The 27,875-nt window shown below is 44.8% G+C and overlaps 1 protein-coding gene across 6 annotated transcripts in view; it reads left to right on the top strand.

The window, feature by feature from the left end:
- Window positions 1–27,875, top strand: part of SV2B (synaptic vesicle glycoprotein 2B) — a 173,315-nt gene that overhangs the window by 19,672 nt on the left and 125,768 nt on the right. Inside the window, exon 2 of one of the 6 annotated variants that reach the window (XM_025437583.3) lies at window positions 22,137–22,239. The exons of the other annotated variants lie outside the window; for them this stretch is intronic. The gene's annotated coding sequence lies outside the window, so the exon portion shown is untranslated. The remainder of the gene's footprint in view (window positions 1–22,136; window positions 22,240–27,875) is intronic. 6 annotated transcript variants of the gene reach the window in all.

Below are 27,875 nucleotides of genomic sequence, written 5' to 3'. Positions count from 1 at the left end.
AAATGCAAAGCCTGACTTAGGGCTCCATGACCTGAGATCATGACCTGATCCAAAACCAAGAGTCAAATGCTTAACTGACTACACCACCCAGGATCCCCTATTATCAATTGTATTTTTAATGCAATCTTGCCCATTGACTCCAGGAGTCTTACTACAAAGACTATATTCCCAATATGTGCTAGACAGTCTCTGTTTGGTAAACTCATTATGTCAAGCTCTATGAACCTATTATCTCATTGACATATGTCCCATTAGACCATAGATGTTGTGGATGCAGATAAGATGCACATAGAACTTGATTCAGAGTGGGTGTTTATCATTGGTGCCTTCCCTCCCCTCTATCAAAAATTAGGTGGTGATGCTCATAAATGGGGTCCTCAGACATCTTTTCTGGGGACTCAGGAAAGCAAGAGTGCCTGGGGTTGGTTTCTCTGAATCATCTTTAATCACTAAGTTTTTCCTGCTGGGTTTACTCTGCCCCATCCTCACGCATTGTGAGCCATTTGGACACCAGTCCCCTGCATGTTCTCTGCCAGCACACTGGCTGCAGAGCTGGCACTCCCCAGTTCTGGCTCCTTCTCCATCCTTTCTGCTGCTCCTAGTTGCTTGTTTCATCTCTCAGTGATTTAACAAAACTGGATGTTCCAGTTAGGATATTTTACATCTGGGGCTCATCTTCTCTAACCTTTCGTCTGTTGTCAGTCCTACACTTTCCAAGACATCTATTTAAATAAGGGCTTGAGGACGAGACAGTGTGGGTGGGGCATAAAACCATAAATCCTGCATTTGCTTCTCGAGGAATAACCTCAAAAGTCAAGATCCATGCAGTAAACGCTCATGCACTCCTGTGTACACTGTGCTATTTGTGGGACAGAAATGAAAGGGGGTGTGTGCATTTGTTGAATGCCAGTTACTTGCCTACCATTTTCTGAAGAGTAGACCTCATTTACTCTGTGTAACAAATTCCTTGAAGGTAGGAAGTCTTCTTTCCCCTTTACAGGGAAACTAAGTCACCCCCCACCTACCCACCGCCTGAGTCCCATGGTTGGTACTTGATAGAGTTATGATCCAGGTCTTTGGACAACTTGTGTAGTGTTCTTTTCTCTCTACTGGATCTGTCTTCACAAGGTCTCCAGAGATGAGCAGGGAGAGGTGATTTGTGAGAAGGCTGGATTTGTAGATAGGCCATCTCTAGGGGAGGTAAACCTGAGCTCTGAGCACACTTGATCTGTGTCCTCTGCATGTCTATAAGTTCCCTCTTCACCTGGAGATGCCTAGGTGGTTTAGTCGGTTGACAGTCTACCTTCAGCTTGGGTCATAATCCCAGGGTCCTGGGATTGAACCCTGCTTTGGGCTCCTTTCTCATGGGGGCTCCCTCTCTTTCTGCCTGCTGCTCCCCCTGCTTGTGCTCTCTCTCTGTCAAATAAATAAAAAATATTTTTTTAAAGATCCCCTTTCACCTGGAAATCACCTGGATTGCATGGAGAACTGTGGTCCCGAGGCCTGCCCTGAAGAAATGCATAGGGCAGGCAGGTGCATTGTGTTGCCCTGAATGTCTCTCTGTCATGATGTGTTTAGCTTTGCCAGTTCAGTGAAGATTCTTAACATCCCTGAGGAAATGATCCCTCCATGTAGCCTCACTCTGGGCAGATCACGTTGGGGTAACACCAGGGTGGGCAAACTGTTTTGGCTCGCTGGCACTGGTTTGCTATTCTTTTCTCACCACATCCATTAAATTATCAAAACGTTATTAAGATTTAAATGAAATCTCCCCGCCTCGTCTCTCCATCTGTTCTCCCTATTTATTCCCTTAGGGACGTCACGAATCTGTCATTTGCGATTTTACAGCTTCTCGTAGCTGCAGCACCAGCGGTATTTCCTCCGCAGGCTACAAAGCCTGACTTTCTAAGCAGAACTGGGGGCGGGGATGCTGTGAGGCTAAGGGCAACCCCTCCCTCAGGGACCGAGAACCCTCCCATGGGTGCCAAACCCAGTAAGCATGTGCGGGTGGGAACACATGTGCCCTCCCTGTGCAAAACATTTTCAGGCCCTCAGAGAGACCAGAGGCTTCTGTGAAGTCATACTACACAGACACAACTGAATTGAATAGATTCATAATGACAATAACATATTTGTTGCATGCTTTCTGTGTTCTCAGTGCTTTAAATGTATTACTTATTTAGTTGTCACCGAACTAAAGAAAGCTCATCTAACACTTTGAAGAGGTGTTGGCCAGCCGAGTATGCGGAGCAAGAGGAGCTGTGCAGAAGGTGGTGTTGACAGGTGCCTTCGAAATACTGCCCAAGATAGAGGGCACTGTAGCCAAGAGGCTCAGGTAGGAGGGTTCCCTTGGCAGGGCTGCTTCTACCGTGGGCACGAATGCAACAGGTTCTGAGCTGGAGACTGCAGCCGGGTGACTCATCTGCCTGTGCTTGCTACGATTCTGTGTTCTTCAGCGTCCTTCCAGGTAGCCTCCCCATGCTGGTCTGCCTAATGGGGGAGCGGAATGCTAGTTGTGCCAAGCTGAGGGTCCTGTTTTACAGATCGACCTCTCTGTAGATAAGTAATGTGGCATTCTGGTTGATATCTCAGAGGGACTCATGTTTTAGGGTTGATGAAACCTGATTTAGGGTGGGGGCTAGATCTCAGGATTGTTTTCCATGGCTGCTGTAGCAAATGACCACACACTCAGTGACTTAAAACCACACACATTTATGGTCCTACAGTTCTGGAGATCGGAGGTTGAAATGGGTCTCACGGGGCTAACATGAAGGCATCAGCAGGACTGTGTTCTTTCCAAGGCTCCAGGAGAGAATCTGTTCCCTTGCCTTTTCCAATTTCTTGAGGCCAACTGCATTCCTAGGCTTGTGGCTCCATTCTCCATGTTCAAAACCAGCAGCTTAGTATTTTCAAATTTCTCCTGACTCTGACACCCTTGCCTTCCTCTGTTAGTTATGAGAATCCTTGGGATCCTGCAGTGGGTCCATGCAGATAACCCAGGGTGGTCCCTCCATCTCGAGATGCTTAATTGAATCACACCTGCAAATCCCTTTTACCATGTAAAATAACATCTGCACAGGTTCCAGGGATTAGGAGCCATTACTCTGTCTACCATCACTATCCTTACCGAGATAATACATACCTCTTTGGGAGAACTCTTGGATGATGGTCAGCTCGTCCCCTTTGTCACTGCATATACTCTGCTCTTTGAAGTTGTCCTCCCTTCGTGGTGAGGCATGGAGGAGGGCATTCATATCCCACATGAACATCAAGGAAACTGAGGTTCATGGAAGTTGAGTAGTTTTGTGGGTTTGGAACCTATTCTGGCGAGCAGCGCTATCCTTTTCATTATACCATGCTTCCTTTCCAATCCAGATTTAACAGATAGGGATGCTGAGATTTATTTCTGTGAGACAAATAAGTAGAGAATCATGAGAAGGAATACAGTTTCCCAACCAGGTGGTGGGAATGTAGAAAGAAGGCATACAGGTGTTGTGGCGTGCTGGGGATTGCTTTGTCTGCTTCAAAAGCTAATATTCCTCAGTTGCTGGTGTCACTCTGCACTTTCTCATAAAACTGAGCCAACAAACCAGGTTACAAATCACCTCGAAAAGGAAGCAGGAGAATCTCTTATTTCATTAAATCCACTTATTCATTCATTCATTCACTAATTATTCATTCATTCTTTTATCACTCACAGAAGGCCTTTCCTCTGGTGAGTGCTGTGGGGAATATGGAGATGTCTAAGGTATGGCTTTTGTTCTAAAGGAGTTCAGTTGACACGAGAGACTCCTAACTCTGGGAAACGAACAAGGGGTGGTGGAAAGGGAGGTGGGCGGGGGGTGGGGGTGACTGGGTGACAGGCACTGAGGGGGGCACTTGATGGGATGAGCACTGGGTGTTATGCTATATGTTGGCAAATTGAACACCAATAAAAAAAAAATTAAGGAGTTCAGTTGAACAGTTCAGCTTGGTCATGTCTTGTAGGTCACACAGCACGGATGTTGCAATTGAAAGATTCCAACCAAAATCCTAGCTGTTCATCCCTAGTGTGTGATGCTGGGCCAGTTACCTAACCTCTGTGAGCTTGCCTCATTTTTTTTTCTTCTATACGATGGGATAATAACTGTAGCTACCTTGGGAAGTCCTTGTGAGGACTGAATGAATGTCAAGTGTTGGGCTCTGAGCTAGGCTCATGGCAGATGCTCATGAAATGTTCTCTACCCTTCCTTCCCCTCAGTCCTCAGCAATACCTTTAGAGAAAAGAGCAAAGTGTGGATGAGTGTGGTGGGGAGTGTGGAAAATGGATTTAAACATTCTGGGATATAATTAATTAATGGACAGAGGCCAGCCTGGAAACTGATCCTTTGTGTGGCCATTCTAGAATGAGCTCATTACCCGGTGCCCCCTGTTCAAGGCTGCTGGGAAGATATTTTATTCTCCAAACCCACACAGAAAGCACTGTCCAGCCAGCTTTTCTTGCATCCTCTGGCAGAAAGGCTCAGTAGGGGCTGAGAAAGCAGAATGTCCACCTGTCCTGATTTTGGGAAAGAAAAGCTTTTTTCTATGGAACAAATAGCTTCTGGATAGAAAGAAAATACTCCAGAGGCATAACAGACACAGAATGGGCCCAGGGACAGCCCAGAGGGAGTGGGGGGAGGGCATAGGGAGCTGAAATGCCCATGAGGATGTGGGGTTGTGGAGGGGAAGGAGAAGCTGAGTGTTCTACTGGGCTCTGGCACAATGTCTTTATGGGTGGAGTTCAAGTTTTAGTCACTGCATATTGGGGGTATATAAATAGATCCAGGGGTTCACCAGGATTTCCGTGCTAGTTCTGCCAAGCTAAGGAGGTTCAGGAGTAGTTCTTTGAGCTTTTCTTTTCTTTTTCTCTTATAAACCTTAACGTGGGATGTGTTTTGTGGACTAGAAGGAGGCTTGGGAAGAGGTTGTGAATAATGACATTTGGGGCTTTGCACAGAAAAACACCCCCTAGGTATTTGTGCAGAGAAATGGAGAGCACTCTTCTCTTTCTCAGATTCATCCCAAGGGCTCAAACCAAACTTGAGATCATGCAGAAACTGCAGCACCACCCGCCTGAGACACATCCCATCACCAGCCCTTCTTGATCTCTCACAGAGGTTGTCAGCCCCTCCCAGGAGCAGTTCACCCCTCCCACGGCCAGCCAGCCTCAGAGGCTGTTCTCCTAGGAAGTGGGATGCGCGAGCGGGTGGAGGTGTCAGAACGCAAAAGCTGTTCTGTTCTTTCCTTAAAAATGAACTTTGCAGCTTGTAAGCAAGGATTTCTCTGCATGTATCAGAGCAAGTGAGTGGACCAGAGAGCAATGCAGGGTCTGGAATCCCCCAGACTCCCAATCCCCCCCCACCTGACTGAATACAAGATCCTTGTGCCCCTGTGTACCAGTCTCTTGTCCTGCTGCTTTCTAGACAGGGTCAAATAATCACAGAGGCAGTTGGTATGTGAGATCCCTGGCAGCGGGCCACATCACAAATATTAAACATGTCCTGGGGTAGATACACAACACATCCAGAACTGAGTCTGTTGGGGGTATCTGCCCTCAAAATAATTAGAGTCTAATTGGCAAAATAGATATGCAATTGACCATCACATCAACTAGAGTAAAATGAAGGCTGGCAAAGGGATAAGTAAAGTGCTGGGTGTGCTAAAGAGAGAAGTCCGTTGCCCGGGATTGAATTAGGGGAGGCACTGTGGCATTGTGGCTGAGCCAAGAAAGAAGGCAAAGCCAGCAAAGGTGTAGTATGTTTGGGAAAAGCCCAGAACTAGAACGTGGTCTGAGTGCACAGATGTGGCTGCAAAGGTGGATGGAACCCAAGTGGAAGTAACATGTAGGTGTCCAGCACGATGAGCCTAGTGTGGGTGACAGCTGCCTGGGAGGGCCTTAAGGACTATGCTGGGAAGTTGCTGGGCAGTAGGCAGCCCTGGCTTCTTTAGAAGGGATTTATTTATTTTTTTAGTCTGATCTGGTCTGTGGTTGGAGGCAGTATGACTTTGTGTTTTTTGGCCTGCTCCCTGGTTAGACTCTGAGCCCTGCCATTTACTAATTGTGTGCCCGAGAGTATGATTTTCCTGAGCTTCTGCTTCATCTTCTGTAAAATGGAGAGGAGAATAGTACCCATGTAGGGGGCTTGAGAGAGTTCAGTGTGCCAAACTGTTAGAGCACTTTGCTCAGTGACTGGTACTTGGCATGGCTCAGCAAGGGGAGTGCATGTTAATAGGAGATGACTCCTTGGGAAGATGGGAGACTGTCATTTTGGGGCCATGTGGGCAGTTATTGTGCATGCAGGTCGAGGATGTGCCCCTGCCTGCACCTGGACAGCAGTAGGGGAGGGAAAGGAGAAGCTAATGATAACTGATTAGATGCCTGGGACTTGGCAGGTGTAGGAGGAAGGAAGTGGGGCTGAGGTTCTCAGGTCAGGGCAGCTGGGAGGGAGGATAGAGCAGTGTTGGAGGAGTACTGATTCCACATGGGGGCACTTTAGGGGCTGGGTACATCTGCATGGGCAGGTGCATGAGCTCATTGCAAATTCAGGGGTAGGGCCAAGGTTGAGTTATGTGGTAGAAATGGCAGCAATCTTCCAGAGAGATGGTAGAGGCAAAAGAGAGATGTGTTGTGCAGAGCACCATAGAGAATATTTCCGTTTAAGCTGGAAGTGGAGGATAAGGAACAGAGAACAAGAGAGAGAGAAAGAGCATTCAGGGAGGAAATCAGGAGAGTCAGGAAAGAGCAGGGTTCATGGATCCCAACGCAAGAGAGGGATGATCAAGAAGGGGGTCCGGAAGGCACCTGAAGGAGGTGCCTGGATGGTAATCAACGCATCCTGGTGAGCCTGGAAGATGCACTGCCAGCACAGCAGTGAAAACCAAACCAAGAGTGACCGGCAGTAACGGGGAGTGGGGAGGGGGGAGGCAGGCAGGACACAGGCCAGTGAATCCAGACATTCCTCAAAGTATTTGGTGGTGAAAGTGATGCAGGCTGGCTGGGTCTGAGGACCCAGACTCCCACAGGACCAGCCAAGAGGGTCTGCTTCGTGCAGGATAGGAATCAAATGTGAGCCGGAGAAAGTACAAACAGAATAAATTTACTGAGTAGCATGAGTGATAGAGAATAGCTGAGGAAGTGTCCGGGGGACTCAGAAAGGAGAGAAGAATGACTCTCATCATTTCTTGGGCTAGGGGTTTATGTTAGAAAAGGAGGGCAGCCCCGGTGGCGCAGCGGTTTGGCGCCGCCTGCAGCCCAGGGTGTGATCCTGGAGACCCGGGATCGAGTCCCACGTCGGGCTCCCTGCATGGAGCCTGCTTCTCCCTCTGCCTGTGTCTCTGCCTCTCTCTCGCTCTCTCTGAATGAATAAATAAATAAATCTTAAAAAAAATTAAAAAAAAAAAGAAAAGGAATCCAAGGTGGGGGCCAGTCAAACGCAATCATCAGGGGAACAATAAGTATTATTCCATAAATTATTAAAAGTACAAGTATGGATGCCAGCGTCAACCAAGGTTTATTTGAAGCCAATGTCCTGTGACATGTTTGGGACCTGGCTTTTCTTAGGTGTTATCAGGTGTTTGGGGCCTAGGACAAAACTCAGAGAATGATTAATTCTCTTGCTTCCCCCTTGAAGTGGGAACTTCAAGGTTCTTTGGCTTGTTCAGAATTGGAGGCCAGGAGAAACAGAGCAGATATGGAGACAGAGCAGATATGGAGCCTTTCTAAAAAGGAGCCCCTTCAGCTTCCCTGTCTCAAAAGGAAGGACAGGATACAGATTGAGGTGATGGGAAAGGGAGCAGAGAGAAATGTTTTCAGATAGTGTGATATCTGCGTGTCTTTACGGGGTGGAAAAAGGGAGCGTGTAAGGAGCTTAGAGATGCAGAAGGAAGAGGTGCAGGATGGAGCCAAGTTTAGGAACAAATGGGAGCAGCGAGGCTGAGCCCAGGGGGAGGTGAGCCTTAGAAACAGGGTGGTGGTGCTGAAAAGCAGGCGTGGAGAGGGGGAGATGGGGATGGTTGGAAGCGGGAGGCACTGTGAGTGAAGGTGACAGCATTTATGGATCTGGGGGTGTGGTCAGGAAGTAAGAGTGGCAGTTCAGGGAGTGGGGTGGGATTCTTGAGAAAGGCTTGAATCAGCCCCCAGGGGAATAAGATGAGGCACTTACTATGGGCTCTCCAGCCACTGACAAACAGGACGGGGGCTCCGCTGATCTGAGCACCTGCCTTGGAGGTTGAGCAGATGAGTACGTGTGTGTGTGGTGTGTGTGTGTGTGTGTGTGTGTGTCTACACATATTATGTGTGTGTGTATGGATACGTGTATTTTGTTTGTTTTTTGTTTCACTGTTGTTGATTTTCTTTTACACTGAGTGTTTGGCAGCATAAGCAATGGGAAAAAGAGAGAATGGGTTTCTGTTGGCAACGGTGCCTGTCTGTGGTATCTCCTGGAACCGTCAGCATTTCACATACAGTCAGTGCATAATGGGAACTGGGAGACCAAAGAACACTGGGATCTGTTATGTGCCACAGTCTGGGAGACCTTTCCCATCATCCTGCATTGGCTCAGTGAGGGGGGTGCCTGAGTGGCTCAGCTGATGGAGCATCAGCTCAGGTCATGCTTTCAAGGTCATGGGATCAAGCCCTGCCTAGGGCTCCACGCTCAGTCTGGAGTCTGCTTGGTGTTTTCTCTCTCTGCCCCTCCTCCTGCTCATGCACACACACACACACACACACACACACACACACACTCTTTCTCTCTCTCTCTCTCAAATAAGTAAATCTTAAAAAAAAAAAAACACACACACACACAAAATGAATCACTCAAACCCTGTGAGGAAGGCTACACTTTTATTCACATTTTGCTGATGGAGAAACTGAGGGCCAGAAAAGTTAAGGGACTTGAATATGGTCATATACAGAGTAAATGGTGAAGGCGGAAATGGACATCTGTGACCATGTAAGAAAAGGCATTTTTTTTGACATTCTGTGCATGCAGTGCAGACTTGGTTTTGGAACTAAATGGGCATGAAGGAGTAGCTTTTGCTTTTGGGCCAGATGCATCAGTAAGCACAGGACTTTGACCGTAGAAAAGAGACCAACCCCATTCGACTGCTGCCCTCCCGCTGCACTGCTCTCAGGCAATATGTGTGGGAACTTTTCCTCCCTTTCTCTCTCTGTCTCTTTTTTCTTTTTTGGATACTGCCTGTTCAAATGCACAGGAATTGACAAATTCTAATGATAGTCTATTTTGGAGGGAGTGTTAAATTATTCAGACTCAGGCACAATTAGAATGTCTCTAGCAGCCTCGACTTCCTGCTTGAACCTACAGATGTTATTTTGTGGAGCCCAGTGCGGATCTGCAGACGACACCCTGGGCAGGCAGGTGGCAGGGCTCACATCCACTGTCCAGGAGCCTATAAATCCAAACCTTCCCTGTTTCCAGCCCTAGGCTGTGGGATCCCTGGGCAGGACTGGCACCGTGGTGACCAGACCCTGGCTGGAGCTTCTTTGCATTCGTGTAGGTGTGGCTGTAAAGTATGCTGACTTCCAGATGCTAGAAAAGCTGCCACATGCTTCCATGGTGACCACACATGCAGTTTTGCTTTTCTCTGAGCTCCCAAAGGTCCACATCCATGCATTGGAGCTTTGTGCAGCATCTTTCCAAAACTGAGGCGGGCTGTGATTTCTGAACATGGGAGTCCTCTCATAACTCCACTTTTCTTGCCACTGCTCAGCCTCTTCTCCTCCAGGAGGCAATTTCTTTGCCTCCTCTGATGAGGATGCTGCTGCACAAGGCTATCCAGGATTACTCTGATTCTAGCCCTCATTATGGAAATATCTGGAGGGAGAGACAGTGCAATAATGCAGCTGTGATGTAGGGTGATTATTTATTATCTGACCCAGGACACTTACCAGAGTGAAAAGTGGGCACTCTTTCATAGCAACAAGTGACAGCAATTTGACATGATGACCACTCTTGAAGGAATAAGGGCTTCAGATGAACTGTATGCTTAACTTCAAGGGACCTTAGTTTTCCCATCTGTTAAACCGAAGCTTACTCTTCATGATCACGTGGGAGTAATATAGCTAATACACCCAGCACAATTCCTAACACATAAGTGTTCAATACATATTAGCTCTTTCTTCTTTTTAGTTTAAAAAACACAGAGACTCAGAGCACCTGGATGGATCAATTGATTAAGCATTGAGTTTTGGTTTTGCATCAGTTCATGATCTCAGACTTGTGAGATCCAGCCCCGGACAGGGCTCTGTGCTCAGCATGGAGTCTACTTGAAATTCTCTTTTTCTCCCTCTCCTTTACCCCTCTCTTTGCTTGCACTCATGTGCTCTTTCTCTCTCTCTTAAACAAACAAACAAACAAACAAACAAACAAACAAACGAAATCTATTTAAAAATAGAACACAGACTTGATTAAAAAAGGCAGCAACAATAAAAACCATCTACACCAAAATCATGTATAGGATTCCTGAACTCCACCTACTCTCTGCCCCTCCCCCACATCTGGTACTCTTGGTAACCCAGATTGGGGTGTTGCTCTTTTAGTCAGCTCTTTCCTCTTCTCCCCAGATGTTTTTTATCTTTATATAGTGGTGTTTCTCAACTTTTTTTTTTCATTATTAGCCCCCAGGAGGCTTTTCAGACATTTCCCCCCACTAATTGCCAACGATTCCCTCCTTATGAAATTTTAATACCACAGATGCTCCATATATCTATTTATGTATCATGGCCCTTTAAGGAGCCACAAACCATTGTGATACCTAGGGTCGCCTTCACCTCACAGAGCCAAATTTTTCCCCATTCAAGAAATGATTTTCACATTCGTGGGGCCAAGGTCTCCCCCTTTGAGAATTCTTAGCATATACCATGGTCAACATCTATCTTCCCACTTCATGTTAGATCCTCCCGTGCATGGGGTTTGGTGCTTCTGGGTTGGAGCCTACATAATGGGGAGGAGGAAGAGCAATGAGAATCAGGAAGAACTACCTTCTTTTGAACAAATGCCTCAAGGTACTTTATTACTAACCTTCATAGCAACCCTGCAAGACAATTTTTTTTTTCATGGATGAGAAAGCTCAAGCTCAGTGAGGGAAAGTCATCCACAGCTGAAGTGACAAGTGACAGAGGATTTAAGGCTGTGTCTGTCAGATATGAAAATTGAAAACCCTTAGGCCACACTGCCTCTTCATGAAGACCAGGGAAAAGGTGATGGTAAAAGGAAACCAGCATTAGCTGAGCTCCTTCTATGTGGCTGGGGCTCTTTTAGGTACTTATCTCTGTGAAGTGGGTGTCCCAGTTTTAGAGATGAAAATGGGTTTGCAATGATTATTTTGCTAAATCTTGCATGGACAGCATTTATGAAGGCTGGATTATGACCCAGGTCTGCTTGTTCCTAGAACCCCTGTCTCTGACCATTATGAGAGAGGACATGCTCTGAGCCTCTACCTTCCTGGAGAGTGAGAAAACCTCTATAGTTGTAGCTTCCTCCCATGACCAGTAATTTATGTGTTTCAACTCCTCTTCCCAATACATACACTCAATTTTTTAGGGCACAGATAGGAAGAGAAATATACACGATACTGTTTTGAAAACTTTGTAATTATCACTACCATCCTCAAACTATGAGGATCTGGGAAACCCAGATTAAATCACTGGTCCCTGATATGGCAAAGAGTGACCTGCGCTCTTTGGAGATATTATAACAGGATGGCATTTGGTCAGTCATGGGCAAATGGTGTGGCTTAGGTATGAACCTCAGATCTGGAAGAAGAGAGTGGCCCCACCTGAGCAGGTTGCTGGGAGATTTGATGCAGGGGGAATATATCTGACAACTCCAGAATATAAGGAATCAGTTTCTGGGAGGTTACTCTCTAGGGCCCTTTGGAATGTCTTTAGGAAGAGAACTTTAATCTACATATGCGGATCCCAGCCAGTGGAACAGCCTTAGGAGGGCCCAGACTCTATGGGTGCTTTGCCCCAGGCAGAGAACCATGCAGGGGGATAAGGAATCTTGGGGGCAGCATCCCCAAGCCCCTTATGTCCTTCATTTCATCATTGACTTGATACGCTGAGTCCTGACCTGACAGCCAGACAGGACCCACCCTGGCTTCCATACCCTGGAGCAAGAGCTCAGGCTCCAGTAGGCAGACTGCTTTTTTTAGTTATCCTGTCTGTCTCTCCAGGAGCAGGAATGGCTGCCTCTTTCCCCTGGGAAGGTGGGGGCGGTGACAGCCAGGGTTGGCTGGCTCTCCTGCTGCGCAGAGAGGCATCTGGAGGCTGGCTCCTAGGGATCCAGAACTGGCGGTGATGAAACACAGAGCAGCAGCTCTGGCCCTAGAAGCAAGATGGCTCTGAAGGGGCTGCTCATTCCTGCCCTCCTGGAAACAGGCTACTTCACCTGACAAGTGTTACAGCAGATTAAGAAAGAAATATCTGGTCCTAAATGAAGAATTAGATTCTGAGCAGAAGACAGTCTGCAGGCAAATCAAAAGTGCCTGTGCCTGATTTGCAGGGAATGGAAGTCCCAACTCATAAACAGGCTATTGGGATGACTTGGGGAAATCAGGCCATCGGCAAGCCTCAGTTCTTCAGCTATAAGATGAGATGGGTCAGATAACTTCCACACACCATTTTTTTCCCCTGGTTCTATATATTTTAAAAATGGTTTTGTTGAAAATTGGAATATGTTATTAGGGAACCCCTCCAGACTCTAATTATTAGTCACCCCAACTAATGAATGTTTAAGGCATGCTCATATCAGAATCTTGAAGACAAGAGTGACATCACAGCATCTGCTTAAATCTATTACTTGTTTCTAACTTATTATTATTAAGTTTACTATGGATAAAGAGGCAGCAAATAACTAGTGAGTAGCTATATGCCAGGCATGAGAGGGTAAATATATTACACATGCATTTACCTTTAGATTCAGAAATCTTACTTCTACAATTTAACTATAAAAGTACAGCAATGGAAATGTGAAAAATATATACCCAATGTTATTAATTGTAGCTAAGAACATCAGAACATGTGTTGACCTAAACACATCAAATAGGTTAAAACCCATAGGTTCATAATGGTACTCAGAATAACATATCTTATTGGTCACTTTGCAGGATGCTAGGGAACCATCTTATTATTTTGAAAACTGGTAGATAAGGGAAAGAATCAGATGTTTACTTTGCTTTTCCTTTGCAAGCTGTATCTCAGGACAAGCAAATAGTAGATATGGGGGAAGTTTCTCTTTATATAAGTATTCCAGCTAATGATTGAAGAAATAATTTTATAATTAGGATTTTGTAATCCTGTCATGGGGTCTAGGCAATGATCATCTGTGTCTATTGGCATCATGGGAAGAAAAACAGCAAGATTTTATGTGCCCTTGATAGAAATACTACAATGCCTTTGAAGTAGCTTTGACAACCTCCTAATCCCCCTACAAAGCTAACCTGAATATGAATAACAGCTGTCCAATAGGTTTCTGTGATGATAGAAAAATTCTATCTGCACAGCCCAATGTAGTAGCTACTAACCATATGTGGGTATTGAGAACCTGAAATAAGACTAGTGTGACTGACGCACTTAGTTATTAAGATTTAAATAGCTATGTGTGACTAAGCATTGCTACATTGGGCAGCTCTAGACTTACCTATGAACTATGGGAGACACAGGGGATGGAAGAACATGTCAAATGACACCATAGGCATGCAAACAGCAGAACATACTCTATAGGAGACTTTATAGGACAAACTATCTGCTCTCACCAACAAATAAAATAAGAGGTAGTGAGGAGAATGCATAAATTATTAAAGACAAGTGATATCAACCAATTATAAGGTATGGGGCTTATCTGAATCATGATTTGAACAAATATTCTAAAAATATTATGAGATATTACAAAAGTATTATTGTTTTAGGTGTTATAATGCTATATTGATTGTTTTTAAGAGGAGACCTATTTTTAAAAAGGAGTCTTATTTTTAAAGAGACACTGCTGATATATTTATGGATGAAATCATGTAATATCTCGGGCTTAATTTAAAATAATCCCGTGTGTATGAAGGGAAAACTGTGTGAGGTGTAGATGAAACAAAATTGGAATGAGTTGGTAATTGTTGAAGCTGGTTGGTGGGTGTATTCATTATATCATTTTCTTTATGTTGGAGAGTGTTTGGAAATTTTCACAATAAAATGTAAAAAACAAAAAAAAAGTAAGGGAAACTTCCAAGAGTCCCCTCTCCAACCCCAAATAACAACAACCATAATAGCAATAAGAACTTCACCTTTGAATTGAAATCAGAGCTGAGAGTTGGGGGCAGAGGATATACAAAGGTTACCCTAAGGGGAAGGTAGGCTCCCCTGAAGGCAAACACCACTATTGATACTGTAGTAAGGAGAATAAGTTTAGGGCCAGGGGAAGCATTGCAGGACAAGAACTAAGACTTCTCCAGCAAGTTGCAATCCCAGCTAAAGTGATCCCATATTTAGTATCCTTGGCTCTCAGATCTCAAATTCTCAAATTCTCTTTGCAAGACAGCATCCTCCATTTTGGCATGTTGAATTCCCATGGGTTAAGATTAGGCAAATATGAACAAATATTAGGGTGCATGTAGAACCTGTCATCTAAACTGGGGCACTTTTGAAGATCAGACGGTGTGCCAAAATAACTAACATGTATAAATTACTGCAAAAAGATATAAACCCGGATTGTGGAGAAAACAAGGAATATGGCCCCCTGGCAAACAAGAGGGAAGACAAGGTCTCTTCTGTTCCTGGAGTTTGGTGGGAGTGAGAATCTGCATCTCACCCCAGATCATTTGGAAGTTGGGCTCATGCTCTTGATCAGTGGTTCTCAGTGTGTGGTCCAGGACCTGTAGCATTAGCATCATCTGGGAACTTGTTAGAAATACAAAGTCTTGGGCCCTACCCTAAATCTAATAAAGTAGGTGATGGAGCCTAGCCAGGTGTTTTGGAACAACTCCTCCATGTGATTCCGATGCACCAAGTTTGAAAAACACTGGTCTAGGTAAACATTTTAAAACTGATGTTCATCAGCTATTAGGAAACATTCCACGAATGTCACTATGCCAATGACATTTTTCTTAAAAGTAATAGCAGATAGGAAAAAAGTTAACATTTTCCCAATAATAAACATTTAATGGCACTAGGTAGGTCTATAAATAAGGTATAATAAAAGTCGTATGGCAATTATCCTTTAAGAAGGATTTAAAAATAATAAAAATGCCTTTTATGTAAGTATTTTCTATCCCAAAGGTATGGTGATTGTCCCAGAGAAGGACAAAATAACACCTTCTTAAAGGAGCCTTTCATTAAATATATGGCTCTCTTAGGTGCCATTTTGGGGATCCTTCCTCCAAGGAGTTAGGTTTTTAAATGCTTCTGGCTGTAACTGTCTTTAATTAGCACTAGCTCATTTAGCGCTGGTCTCACTTAACCTGGGATCTGGGCAGCAACCATTCCTGTCTCTTCTCTTTGATCTACTCCAACAAAACTTGGAGAATATGGCTGATGTTAAGCTTCTCTTTCCCCACTGAGCTTCCTGAATTCACCAGACTGGGCTTGGGATATGTACCAGATATTTTTTGTGGTTTAAACCACCCTTTTCTGCTAAGGGCATGCTTGTGCTTGTCCTAAACAAAGTTTTGGCATGCCTCAGTGGCTGTTTATCACTTTTGTATTAAGCATAATAGGATGGGCCCCTCATTAATTACAGTCTTGCTGGGAGTTAGTAAACAGATGGAGAGATAGAAGTCTCTCTGCTTTCTTATGGCCACAGGCATCAAACAGAAACCCATAGAGCCTTAGATGAACATATGTTAATGCTAAGATTGTCCACACTTCCCCCAACATCTCTTAAAATAGAGCAGTTACTGGATGGAAGCTAGAAGCACCAGGGTGGTATGGATTGGACCCAAAGAGTGGCCTAGAATTGCAGTGTTTCTTAAACCCCACTTCTAGAACTCCCTACATTATTTGGGAACCTTTTAAAATATAGAGCCTCTTTTGCACCCCATCGCAAAACAATTTCCATTAGCAGGTTCTGCTAATTGAGACCTGAGAAACTTCAATTTCGGAAAGTGTCTTGGGGGATTCTGATATACAGCTTGAGTATGGAACTGCTAATGTCAGAGATGTTCTGGCAAGGGCTGGAAGTTTTCCCCAGTCCTTCGCTGATGTCATCTATGGTCTTTTGCAGCCCAGATGTTAGGGACATGCTCTTCTCTGGGAAGATTTGATGTTTTCAGGAACATCTTTGCAGTTTGCTGCTCCAACCTAGTCCCAACCTAGTGAAGGGTGAGTCCATCAGGGTGGCCTGGTTGGGAACACAGACAGGCCCCCAGCACAGACAAGCTAAACCTGGCTCTGCTACTCACCACTTGGGGTGAATTAGCAAATTCCTGTGAGTCTCACATTGCTTATTTGAACAATGATAAGAATAATATTTACTTGGAAGGCTCTTATGGAGATTAAGAGAATATAAGTAAAATATTTAGTCAATAGCATAGCACATGGTGTATACTCAATAAATCATTATTTTTTTTCTCTTGAAGGTTCAAGCCTATAGTTGCCACATAGGTTTTTGTTTGTTTGTTTTCCTGGAGAGAGCTCACATTTTGGTGACACTTTTCGGCTAAGAGAGATGATAGAAAGTTTCATTTTGAGAGTTAATGCTGTACCTGGAAGAGTATGGGTTTAGAAGACAGACGCTTTCTGATGGAAATTGGAAATAAAGAACTTAGGGTCCCACAGTGTTGATGTGAGCTCCCTCAGGCTCCTGAGCAGCCAGCTGAGTAGCACAAAAGAAGTAGAGATATAAAAGAGTAGGTGGCTCTTGCAGGAATCTTAATGCAGCTCAGATGTTAGCAAGAAGCACTCCGACTCTTCAGAGGTAGGTATGGGTTGGCTTACACTGTAGGAAAGCCCCACATTTCTTGCAGGTCTTGGGGACTTTCATGCCAAGGTCAATGTTGACATCTTTCCTCTGCTGACTCCTGTCCTTTATTCTGGCTTACACAGCAACTTTCCTTGGTTGCCACAAAAACTCTTTGGATGTACAGCATGTTTTACTTAAGATTGGAGAAATGGGCATGAATTTATATCATAGTAGGGCAACAATTTAAACTCAAATAGTAAGCCTCCCTGTTATAAGACCCCTTCTTCCTGTGGCCCCTTATATCCCACTGTTCTGACAACTCATCCAGTTCATTCCAAAAGTGAATCATTTCAGGACCCCTTTTTCTGTTTTTTTATTGCTAACCCATGCTCCCAGGGTTTCTGCTGCTCTTAAAATGATAATTTCTTTTTTATCCCTGATCCAAACTAAAATATTTAAGCAACAAGATGCTGAACAAATATAGGCATGATCATGGGGGTGGCAGAGGTGGTATTAGCAATGGAAAGAGAGACTGTATCCAAGAGATACTTGGAAATAAGATCCCACAACAAATTGAGCATGAGAAGAAGAACAAAAGGAAATGGATTGATTATACACCTAGGTTTGGGGGCTATTGGAATGGGTAGCCATGAAAATCCCCTGTATCTCCAGAGTCTATGAATCCTGTCATCTGTTAAGAGAGGGAGAGTCATGGTTTTCCTTATCTTGGATTCTTTAAAACACAATCTTCTGTTCATGTGGGCAGTGACAAATGGTCAAATATTATTTGTTTATTTTTTTTAAGATTTTATTTATTTATTCATGAGAGACACACACACACACAGAGGCAGAGACATAGGCAGAGGGAGAAGCAGGGAGCCTGATGTGAGACTCGATTCCAAGACCCCAGGATCTTGAGCCAAAGGCAGAGGCTCAACCAGTGAGCCACCTAGGTGTCCCTCTGTTTCTTTCTTAGGGAAGATATGATACTAAGCTGCCTTTAAAATATCTAGGCTGCACATTCTCCTTGTAATGGAAAATGTTATTTGCTCTGGCAGTGCTTGCTGATGATGTCAGCAGACCACACACACTTTACTTTGAAGAAGCCGGATCATGTTTATACACCTGCAGGAATTAGCTAGAGAGATCAAGATGAGGTTCTTAGTTGGTATCACGTTCATTAAAAAAACACAGAAGGGTAAACACAAGACTGAGGTGGTTTGAGGAATATAGCATGCTTACACACACTTTTCCTTGGCATGCTTGAATAATAATAAGAAAAGGTCTCAGGAGAGTCAGTGGTAAGTGTATATTTTCTGGATCTTGGAGAAGACACTGCTCAATATCTCTCCAGTTCTTGAGTCAAAGCTTTCATGGATTTTAAAAAGCATTGGCTCATTCTTCCCCAAATAGACGATGCTAGTAATAAATAATGAAAAAATATTGAATGCTAGGAAAATGACATGCAATTTTCCCTTCCTCTTTGATATAAGCCCTTCTGAATAATTAACGCACACATCTTTTCTGGTGGCAAAGGGCCTTTCCTTAAAGGGAGGAATAATGTGGATGAAGCTGAGAGAGACTTTCTGAGACTGTAGCCAGTTCCAAGGACTTGGAGGCTTTGGCCACTAAACCTTTTCTTTCTCAACAGAGGGTTATCTCTTAGGTGAAGACACGGTGTAGAGAGGTGATGCTTCCCCCCACTTTTCTCACTTTATTCTGTGATGCTGAGTCGTCTTTGGCAGCTGTCCTGTTCCTCATTTTTTAAAGTAGGAAGGTTCTATAATTAACTGGAGCTTATTTTTGCTGTGTTAATTAATGTGTGCATATAGGAGATTGCTGTTTTCCCTTAAGGTGTGATGAATAGAACTGGTTTTCATGGAAGTCACCTAGAGCTTTAGCAGATGTAGCAATTGTCTTTGGGAAACATTCACATTGGACAGCAAAACACAACAAATTCTGCTTGACAAAATCTACCAGGGTATAAAGGGTGGTCCTCAGATGCCGCTAGGCTCTCTGGAGGCATTTGAGGATGATGAGCAGACTGCAAAGAACCTGTCCACTGAAATCGGTCAGACCTGAATCTGAGTCTTAATGCCACCCACAGTGACTGTGTGGTCTTTGGTAAGTTGCTTAACCAACTGGAGTCATGTTTGTCCATTCTATAAATGGAATCATGTTTGTTCATTCCATAGATGAAAAGGTTCTAAGATGTGTAACTCAGCTTATGAGTCTACAAGTTGGTCATGACTGTTTATCCTATCACACTGCTAGCTCTTTGGGAACACACTCTGTGTCCTATTTGATTTTTGTCTCCACTGCCTATTAAGAGTAGGAACTCATTTTTGAAAGAATGAAAGAGGAATTGGCCTCGTTTGGTTAGTAATGTTCACAATGGAGCAGTGGCTAGTGATGGTGTGGACAAACTCTTGACCCCTAAACTCTTAACGTGTCTCTGTCCATAAAGGAATTTGGACTCATCACTCAATCTCAGAGTATTGGGCTTGCCAGCCCACAGAGGCTGCAACCCGTCCTTCCCACACAGTTCTTCTGGTCTAGGAGTCTTCTGTAGCTCCCTGAAGCTTCACAGAGACACCAGTGGTCCAGCCCAGGCAGCTCAGATGGGCCATGCAACCACTCATCTCTTGGGTTTTTCCATTGGCCAGTGACAGTATTGTAGGCAAGCAGAGTGTGACATGCAGTGGGATATAGGTCTCCTCTGCCTCAGAGACTTCTCTGCAATCTCTGCTTCTGCTCTTCTTCCCCCACTTCAGGGAATCTCTTTTTGCTCATGTGAAGTCAAGGCTCTCTTTTTAGGACACTCAGTTCCATGTACAGAATCCTCTTTCCAATAGACCTTAGGTCTTTGGAACACATGAGCCAGAAACACTCTCAGGTGATTTATTTTCTTCTCTGCCGTAAACCTCTCCTGGGTGCCAATGTGCAAAACTCACTACTTGCTTGAATGGGGCAAGGGAGAGTTAATATCTTAAAATACTATATCACAGTGTCCAAGAGGAAATAATTGTCTTATTAGAGATGGCAAATATTACAGGCCTTTAGGGGCTATGGATTCATTCTGGTTGTAAGATGGTGATAAAACTTCAGGTACCATCTCAGAATTTAAGGCAGGGAGAAGAATAGAAGAGATAAGTTTTCTTTTCACATGTTTCCATTTTTAACAAGAAGGAAAATAGCATTTCAGAAGCCCCAGAAGATTAACTTTTATATCTCATTGGCCAGGATTGGGTCACCCAGCCTCCTGTAACTACAGAGGAAGCCAGGAAAACAACCGCTGGGTTTCCAGCCTCAATGAGAGGGAGACAGCAAGAGAGAGAGGGTCAGGAATGCAGTTGGGTTTGTTTTAGTCTGAATTCCCTCAGAAGCAGATGCTTACAGAAGGATTTGAAGGTAGTAGTTAGCTTGGTTGGTGGAATAACCCCTAATAGGGAAGTGGGGAAATGAGGCAAAAAGGAGAAGCCTCATGTATTAGAGCTCTCCAGAGAAATAGAACCAATATGTTTTACACACACACACACACACACACACACACACATATATTATTACATATATATAACATATATCTTATATTATTACAAACACTTACTATAAGGAATTGGCTCACATGGATTTGGGAGACTGAGAAGTCCAAGATTGGCAGTCAGCTAGCTGGAGACCCAGGAGAGCTGATGGCATAAATTCCAGTCTGAACCTGAAGGCAGAAGATGTCCCAACTCAAAGACAGTCAAGCAGAAAGGAAGAATTCTTTCTAGTCAGACTTTTGTTCTAGTCAGGCCTTCAGTGAAGGGGGCAAGGCCCACCACACCAGGGAGGGTGGTCTGCATTGCTCAGTCTACCATACCAGTTCACATGCTACTTTCATTTAGAAATATCCTTACAGACCCATCCAGAATAATGTTTGACTAAATGTCTGGGCATCCTTTGGCCCAGCCAAGCTGATACCTCAAGTTAACCATCACACCAAGAAAGAGGGCATTGTCCAGTTCTGATGGAGTGATTCCAGGAGCCAGAGCAAAATGTACTCTTAGGGAGTTACCATACTTCCACCAGCCACTGGTTGAGGCCTGTTGGGGGCAGGTTTAGTCCCTGACACTTTTGCTCTGCCCATGAGCTGGCAAACAGGCTTTGGCCACAGAATAACTTCAGGCAAAGCAGATACTGGCCATTGGAAGTCTGGAGGGTGCTCTCAAGTAGTAAGATGAGGAGATGTGGATAAGCAAGGCCATTATCAACGGACAGTGTGCCATGTACGGTGTGGTGAAACACATGGAGGTTGAACAAGTGCTTTTTTTATCTCAAAACATTTTTAGACTTTTATTTTTTTTTAAAAGGCTTTATTTACTTATTTGAGAAAGAGAAAGAGATAGTGAAGGAGAGCATTAGCCAGAGAAGGGGAGAGGGGCAGAGGCAGAGGAAGAAGCAGGCTCCTTGCTGAGCAAGGAGCTTGAGGTGGGGCTCGATCCCAGGACCCTGGAATCATGACCTAAACCAAAAGCAAATGCCTAACTAACTGAGCCACCCAGGCACCCCTAAAAATTTTTAGATTTCTAGATTGATAAGTCTCAGATGTTTTGACCTCTAGGACTTAATTTCAGAAGAGAAACTTGGGCTCTTAAGACATTTTCTCTGAGAATGAACCACTAAAGACAAAATGAGGATCCTATAAACAGAAGCTTAAGGGATGGGACTATTGATGATGTTGTTACAACCACTGGGAGCTGAGGTCTTAGTCACTCCGTGAGGGAGGGTGAATCACATTACCTTATGTAACCTTCAAATTCAACCTCGGGCAAGATGGTGCTATCCATTGTTCCCAAGAGAGAAAACTGAGGTCAGGAAGAGGGAGGAATTTGTGCAAGTCACACAGCTGAAAAAGTCACACAGTGGAGTCCAGGGCCACCTGACGATAAAACCGGTGCCCTTTCCATGATACTCAGCTGTTCCTCCAGGAAAATAACCTTTCAAAGGCTCAGCATGAATTAATAATACTATAATTATACACTTCTACACTTTTTCTTGAGCTGACTCACACCCAGGGCAGTGGTAGAAAGTTGTTTTTCTAATGGGAGAATAAGTTGCAGTGACCCTCTGACCTCCTGCCTCCCTTCCTCTCTCCTTTCTCCTCTTCCCCCCCTCGCCTTTTCCTTCTGTCTCCTTCAATCCCTTTCTCTCTCTCTCTTTCATCAGATACATACAGCTGTTGGTAGCACTGGTGTCATGTTCCTGAGCCCATCATGGAAGCTCATGCTGGACTAACCATACCCTTGACCTGTTGATACTTCCTCCTGAGGTATCAGTAGTCAGACAGTTGTGATATGTGAGTTAGACAAATGTATGTTGCAAAAGAAATTTGGCTCTCTTCAATCCTTCTGTTATTAAGGTTAATACAGAGCAAATGTATGAAGCCCCCTCCTTCTTTGGAACCCCTCTTGATGCACAGCCCTTGCACAAGGGAGGACCAGGCACCCATGGTTGTGTCTGCTTTCATGAGCACAAGGCAGATACATGCTTGAGAGGGGAACCAATCAGATTATATTTTCTGTCCTGGGGATTTATTCATTTATTTTTAAAAATTTATTTATTCATGAGAAACATAGAAAGAGGCAGAGACACAGGCAGAGGGAGAAGCAGGCTTCCTGTGGGGAGCCCGATGTGGGACTTGATCCCAGGACCAGGGAATCATGACCTGAGCGGAAGGCAGCCACTCAACCACTGAGCCACGCAGGTGCCCCTGTCCTGGAGATTTATTTCTGAGGCTGTGAGAGACCAAAATAGTCACGCTGTGGCCAACCATGCTACAAAATCAGGTGTGAACCTCAGCTATGGAGGAGCAGAGGAGCTCAGAGTGAGCAGAAAGCAGGCAGATGCTTGCCAGGAAGCAGAGACAAGAGAACAGATGGCTCTGTGTGGAAGGAGTTTGGATCCTGCACCCCATCCCTCCCCAGGCTAGACTTCCCTCCCCTGTTGAAAAGAGCCACATGATTTTGCTTGAAGAACCCCACATGTAACTGGGAAGGGGCATGGGCTTCTTTTCATCCAGATGATCCCCAGTCAACATGATTTGTGTAAGAGCCTGTGGGCTTTGACCACAGATGCTACCTCATGATGGGCATGGAACTTAGCCAGTACAGACATGGAGCACGGACAGCTAAGCAGGCTTGTGCAAATTCAAACCTGTGTGTTTACTCGCAACATTGATCAAAGCCAGGACTTCTGATTGAAACAAAACAAAACCACAACCATCAAAAAAAGAACCATAACAGTAATGGTTGCCCAGGGAGTTTGAGTCAAATTATCAGGTGGTTTCTATAAAAGAGTTAAATTTCAGTTTTATCATTTTGCTGTAATATCCCTAGGGGACAAATTGTGATTTATTTGCTTGGCTGGTTATCTAAAAAGGTAAACAGAAACAAAAAGAGGTGGGGATATCTAAGATCAGCCTAATACCACCCTCTGTGGCCTGATGAAGAGGTATTGACTCATTGCCATGTGAGGGGGTGGTCTGCACGGTGAAAGAACCATGGGGCATTTCACCCAGCACAGGAAAAGGTAGAATGGTTATAGGATGTTTAGGAAGGGTAAAGTTTAGGTAAAATGGAAATAAAAGTTCAAAACAAAGCAGAGATGGGTATCAGGGTGTCAGTGTCAGTTCTGGACTGTAAATTGGTCCAGGCTCCTGTTTCCTTGGAAACAACATAGTTAAGATAAATGTGAATGTCTTCCGAACCCCCTTCTCTGAAGCTCTGCTCTTGGGCTGGAAATCAGGGCCACATCTCTGTGTCAGAGTGACTTAGATCCTCCCCCAGGCGAGAATGACATGTTTCATTCTTACCCATATAATTTCCAAAGCTGAGTTTCTGGCTGTCTCTGATTTTAGAGATCAAGGATTTCCAGGATGTGAGAAAGCCGTGGTTAACTCAAAGAAGGTTATAATGGGCAGTGTGTCCTTGGGAGAAATATTATTTTCTATTACTTTGCTGCTGGCTTTGTCTGTATGTGTTATCTCAGCTTGATGAATCGCCAGGCAGATTTTTACTTCTTCGGTCTGAACTAAATCTTAACTTTCTCAAAACTTTGGGACTATTTGGAGGAGAATGTGGTAGGTAATGGGTCCGTACTCCTTAATGTTTCTCAAACTTGTAGCTATTCTAAATGATTACAAGCCATGAAGGTGCTTAAAGAGCAGCGAAGTGGGAGGTGCCAGCTTGGCTGGTATGGCAGCTGGGACATCCGCACCCCCCACCCTGTCCCCAGTTTCGGGGGGTGGTAACACGCAAGGCCTCAGTGTTTCATTCTGGAGTCTCTTTGTGTTCTACCTTCTGAGTGGTCCATGTTGGTGTACCACATACACTGTCAATTTTTAAGAAGTGGAATCACATGTGCTTAAACAAATGCATTACAAAATAAAGCCTTTCATTGTTACCATGGAAGGAAAAATGGTATCAGTTGCATGAATTCAAAGTCACCATAAAAAATAAATAAGATGATGAGCAGTATCATTTTTTTTTTCCTTGATGGTTGCTTATCAAATTTCCTGAGTTACAGACTTGCCTGGCCTTTTTAAAGAAATCAGGGAGGGTGATGGTGGCGAAGGGGGTGGTGGTGGAGAGGATAATAGCAAATATCAGAAAAGTGTTAAATCTAATGCCACACAGCATCAAACCAAGACTTTTTTTCTATGGTAAGACCAGAGAGATGGGAGAGGATTCTCATGCCAGGAATAAAATGAACACTGTGTTTGTGTACCACCCCAAATCATGGTGATGCCAACAGGACTGTGTATCCCACACTCAGGGAAAGTGGCATTGTGCTCTGAGACCACTGGCTGCACAGTTAGAGGCCAAGAAGGAATCAATTGCACCACTTCCTAGGTGTGTGACCTTGGGGGCAGGTATCCAGCCTCTCCAAGGCTGTTTTTTTATCTGTACAATGGGGATGGGAACTGCTCTTTCCTCTTGGGATTGCTCTGAGGATCTAATGAGCTGATCCATGGCAAACCATTAGCACCGTGTCTGGCATAGACCAAGTTTTCCACACACGTAAGCTAGGATGCTGGGACAAGCTTGTGTTGTGTATCTGACAAATAGCCAGTGCGGGGCTGGTCCTTACTAGTCAGATCTGGGTCAGACAGGGTGTCCACCAAAATTGACAGGAGGAGGGGGAGGTCAGGCTGAGTGCTGAGGGTCAATTCCTATGGTCTCAAGGCCACAAGAGCAAGACCAAACAAAATAGATAAGAACTCCCCCGCAGGGGGGCAATAATAGAACATCTGTCAGGATCATGGTAGGAGCAAGAAAGAGGGCCCCCAAACCCAGGCAGGCAGTGCTGAAGTGTGTCTGCAGTTTTGTTGGTCCTCCGTTACCCCTTGTGAGGGTGGGTGGTGTTGATTAAGGGACTTTATTTCCCCAGAGACAACTATGGCTAGGGTCCTTGGTCTTGTCTCCAGAACAAGACTAGCCGGATGTCATGCATTCATCATCTTTTGTATGTCTGTTATGTGCTGAGTACAGTGTGTGGCACCAGGCAGGGTAGCACAGAAATATGGTTGGCCAGAAAGATTCAGTGTGTCGGGTCCTGGAAATACCAGGACCAAAGCACAGAAATTGAGTGTTAGAATGGGACACTGTGCTGGAATAGGCAAGATGCCAGGCACCAGCCCAGCCCCACTTGTCTTGTGGGGTCAGATTAATGGTCTCTGCATCTGTCCTGACTCTCCGGATGTGGGTTGAATTTTGTCCTGAAAAAATATGTTCACATCCTAAGCCTCAATACCTGGGAAGAAGACCTTATTTGCAAATAGGGTCTTTGCAATCAAGTTCAGATGAGTCATGCTGAATCAGAGTAGACACTAGTCCAGTGACTGGTGTCCTCATAGTAGAGGGAGTTTGAGCACAGAGACACACACAGAAGGAGGATAACCACGTGAGGGCAGAGGCAGAGATTGGAGCAGTACAGGTGCAGACCACGGGATGCCAAGAAATGCCAGCAACCACTGGAAGTTGGAAGAGGCAAGGAAGGACTCCTTACTGGATTCCAAGGGAGCACAGCCCTGCAGATACCTTGAATTTGGACTTCTAGCCTCCAGAACTATGAGACAATAAATTTCTGTTGTGTCAAGCCACCCAGTTTTGTGGTTGTTATGGCAGCCCTAAGAAGCTGCTCCTTCCACTGCTTTTACAGGGGTCAGGGGAGTGGGGAGTTCTTCCCCTCACAATGGTTTTCATGAAAAGAAAGACTTGTCAGTTGAATTGCATTCAAACTAAAGAAGAGGCTTAAAATAATCTGGGCCATTTGATAAAACTGGAAGGATTGGATAACAGGTTTGTTTCTGTTTTGTTTTTGTTATTTTTGTTTGTTTTGATTTTTTAATATTGTGTGGTGGTCATCATTCTAGATAGTTAAAACCATCATCTGGAATTAGTGGAATCTAGCAGTTCCCTAGACCCATGTGGCCACTCCAGATTCATGCTACCTCAACTCTGAATGCCACCTCCCCTCCTTCTAAGAACTGGTTGCTCCAGATACTGTTATTCTGCTGAGCTCATATAGACATGAACTTCAAACACAGGAGTTTGCTTGGGGAGGAGCAGGAAGGTCAAGGAATGGAGAAATGCTTTGTGTTCATGCCATGGGATCCTCCAGATTGCTCCAGGCTGGAGCTCAGGGAAAAATGTCTCAGGGGAACTTTGTGGCAATGCCCAAGGGACTTAGGAAAAGTGAGATCCCAATAAGCTTGCATTCTTTCTGTCAGATTTCAGGGAAAGGGTACAGAGAGCCATCCTTCCTTCCCTGGAGTGAAAAGGGAGGGGAGGCCTAGTGTGACCACTTGGGACTTCTCGGAGATGGGTTCTCTGGTGTGAAGTCACTTGATGAATGTGTGCACCTAGTAGAGTATGGAGAGACTCGTGACATCCAGTGTCAGAGATGTGTGCCTCGGTTGGCCATGAGGGCCACAGGCATAGCCTTCCTTTTCCTGAGATCCTCTTAGGAACCAATGTGGGGCCTGGGGGACACTACACAAGACACCAAGGCTAAATAAGCCTGGAGTTGGAGGTCAGTAGGAGTATCTAAGCATCTGAACAATCAGGCCAAAGCTCAGAACAATCAGGCCAAAGCCCTAAACGAAATGGCTGAATTAGAGTGGGAACCAGTAGCTGAAGATGAAGGCAAGGTTCTGAGAGAGATCACAGCAGAATGGGAACAGGTTAGTGATGGGAAGGTGTACAGGGGAGACTGGTGCTAATGACTCTGGACTGTCTACCTTTTTTTTTTTTTAAGTTTCTTTTAATTTATTTATTTATTCATAGAGACACACACACACACAGAGAGGCAAAGACACAGGCAGAGGGAGAAGCAGGCTCCATGCAGAGAGCCTGATGTGGGATTCGATCCAGGGTCTCCAGGATCATGCCCTGGGCTGCAGGCGGCGCCAAACCGCTGTGCCACCGGGGCTGCCCTGGACTGTCTACCCTTGATGGCCATTGGCTTGGCTTAAACATACAGGGGCATGTACTCATTTCTTCTTGAAAATCTCTAGTTGAAGCCAAAGTCAGATAGATGGAAACTAATCATCAAGCCAGAGTGAAAAGCAGAGTCCTCCAAGGAGCTCAATATCACCTGCCTCTCACACAGCCTGGAAAGCCTCCAGGTGTACCTCCTTTAGCCCATTGTTCTTGGGCATGAGCAATCCCCTGGTGTATGAGCCACATGGATACAGAACCTACCTCCTTTATGTGTGCTTTTGTGTTTATGTAAAGCACTGGGACAGACGCTTTAGTTAGAAGCCAAAACCTTAAGTCAACAAGTGTGGGCACAAGCCCATTGCTTGCTGCCTGGAGCTCTCTGTAGCTGTGTTTGGCCCCAGCTGCAGTGTCAGTCAGGCTCTGGTAAGGGTGTGGTTAATGCCTGTGTGTATTAAACACTGAG

The sequence above is a fragment of the Canis lupus genome, chromosome 3 (genome assembly GCF_003254725.2).
Source record: "Canis lupus dingo isolate Sandy chromosome 3, ASM325472v2, whole genome shotgun sequence".
NCBI classification, from domain to species: Eukaryota; Metazoa; Chordata; class Mammalia; order Carnivora; family Canidae; genus Canis; species Canis lupus.
Note: the sequence above shows the minus strand (reverse complement) of the source record. Positions and strands in the feature narration are given on the sequence as shown.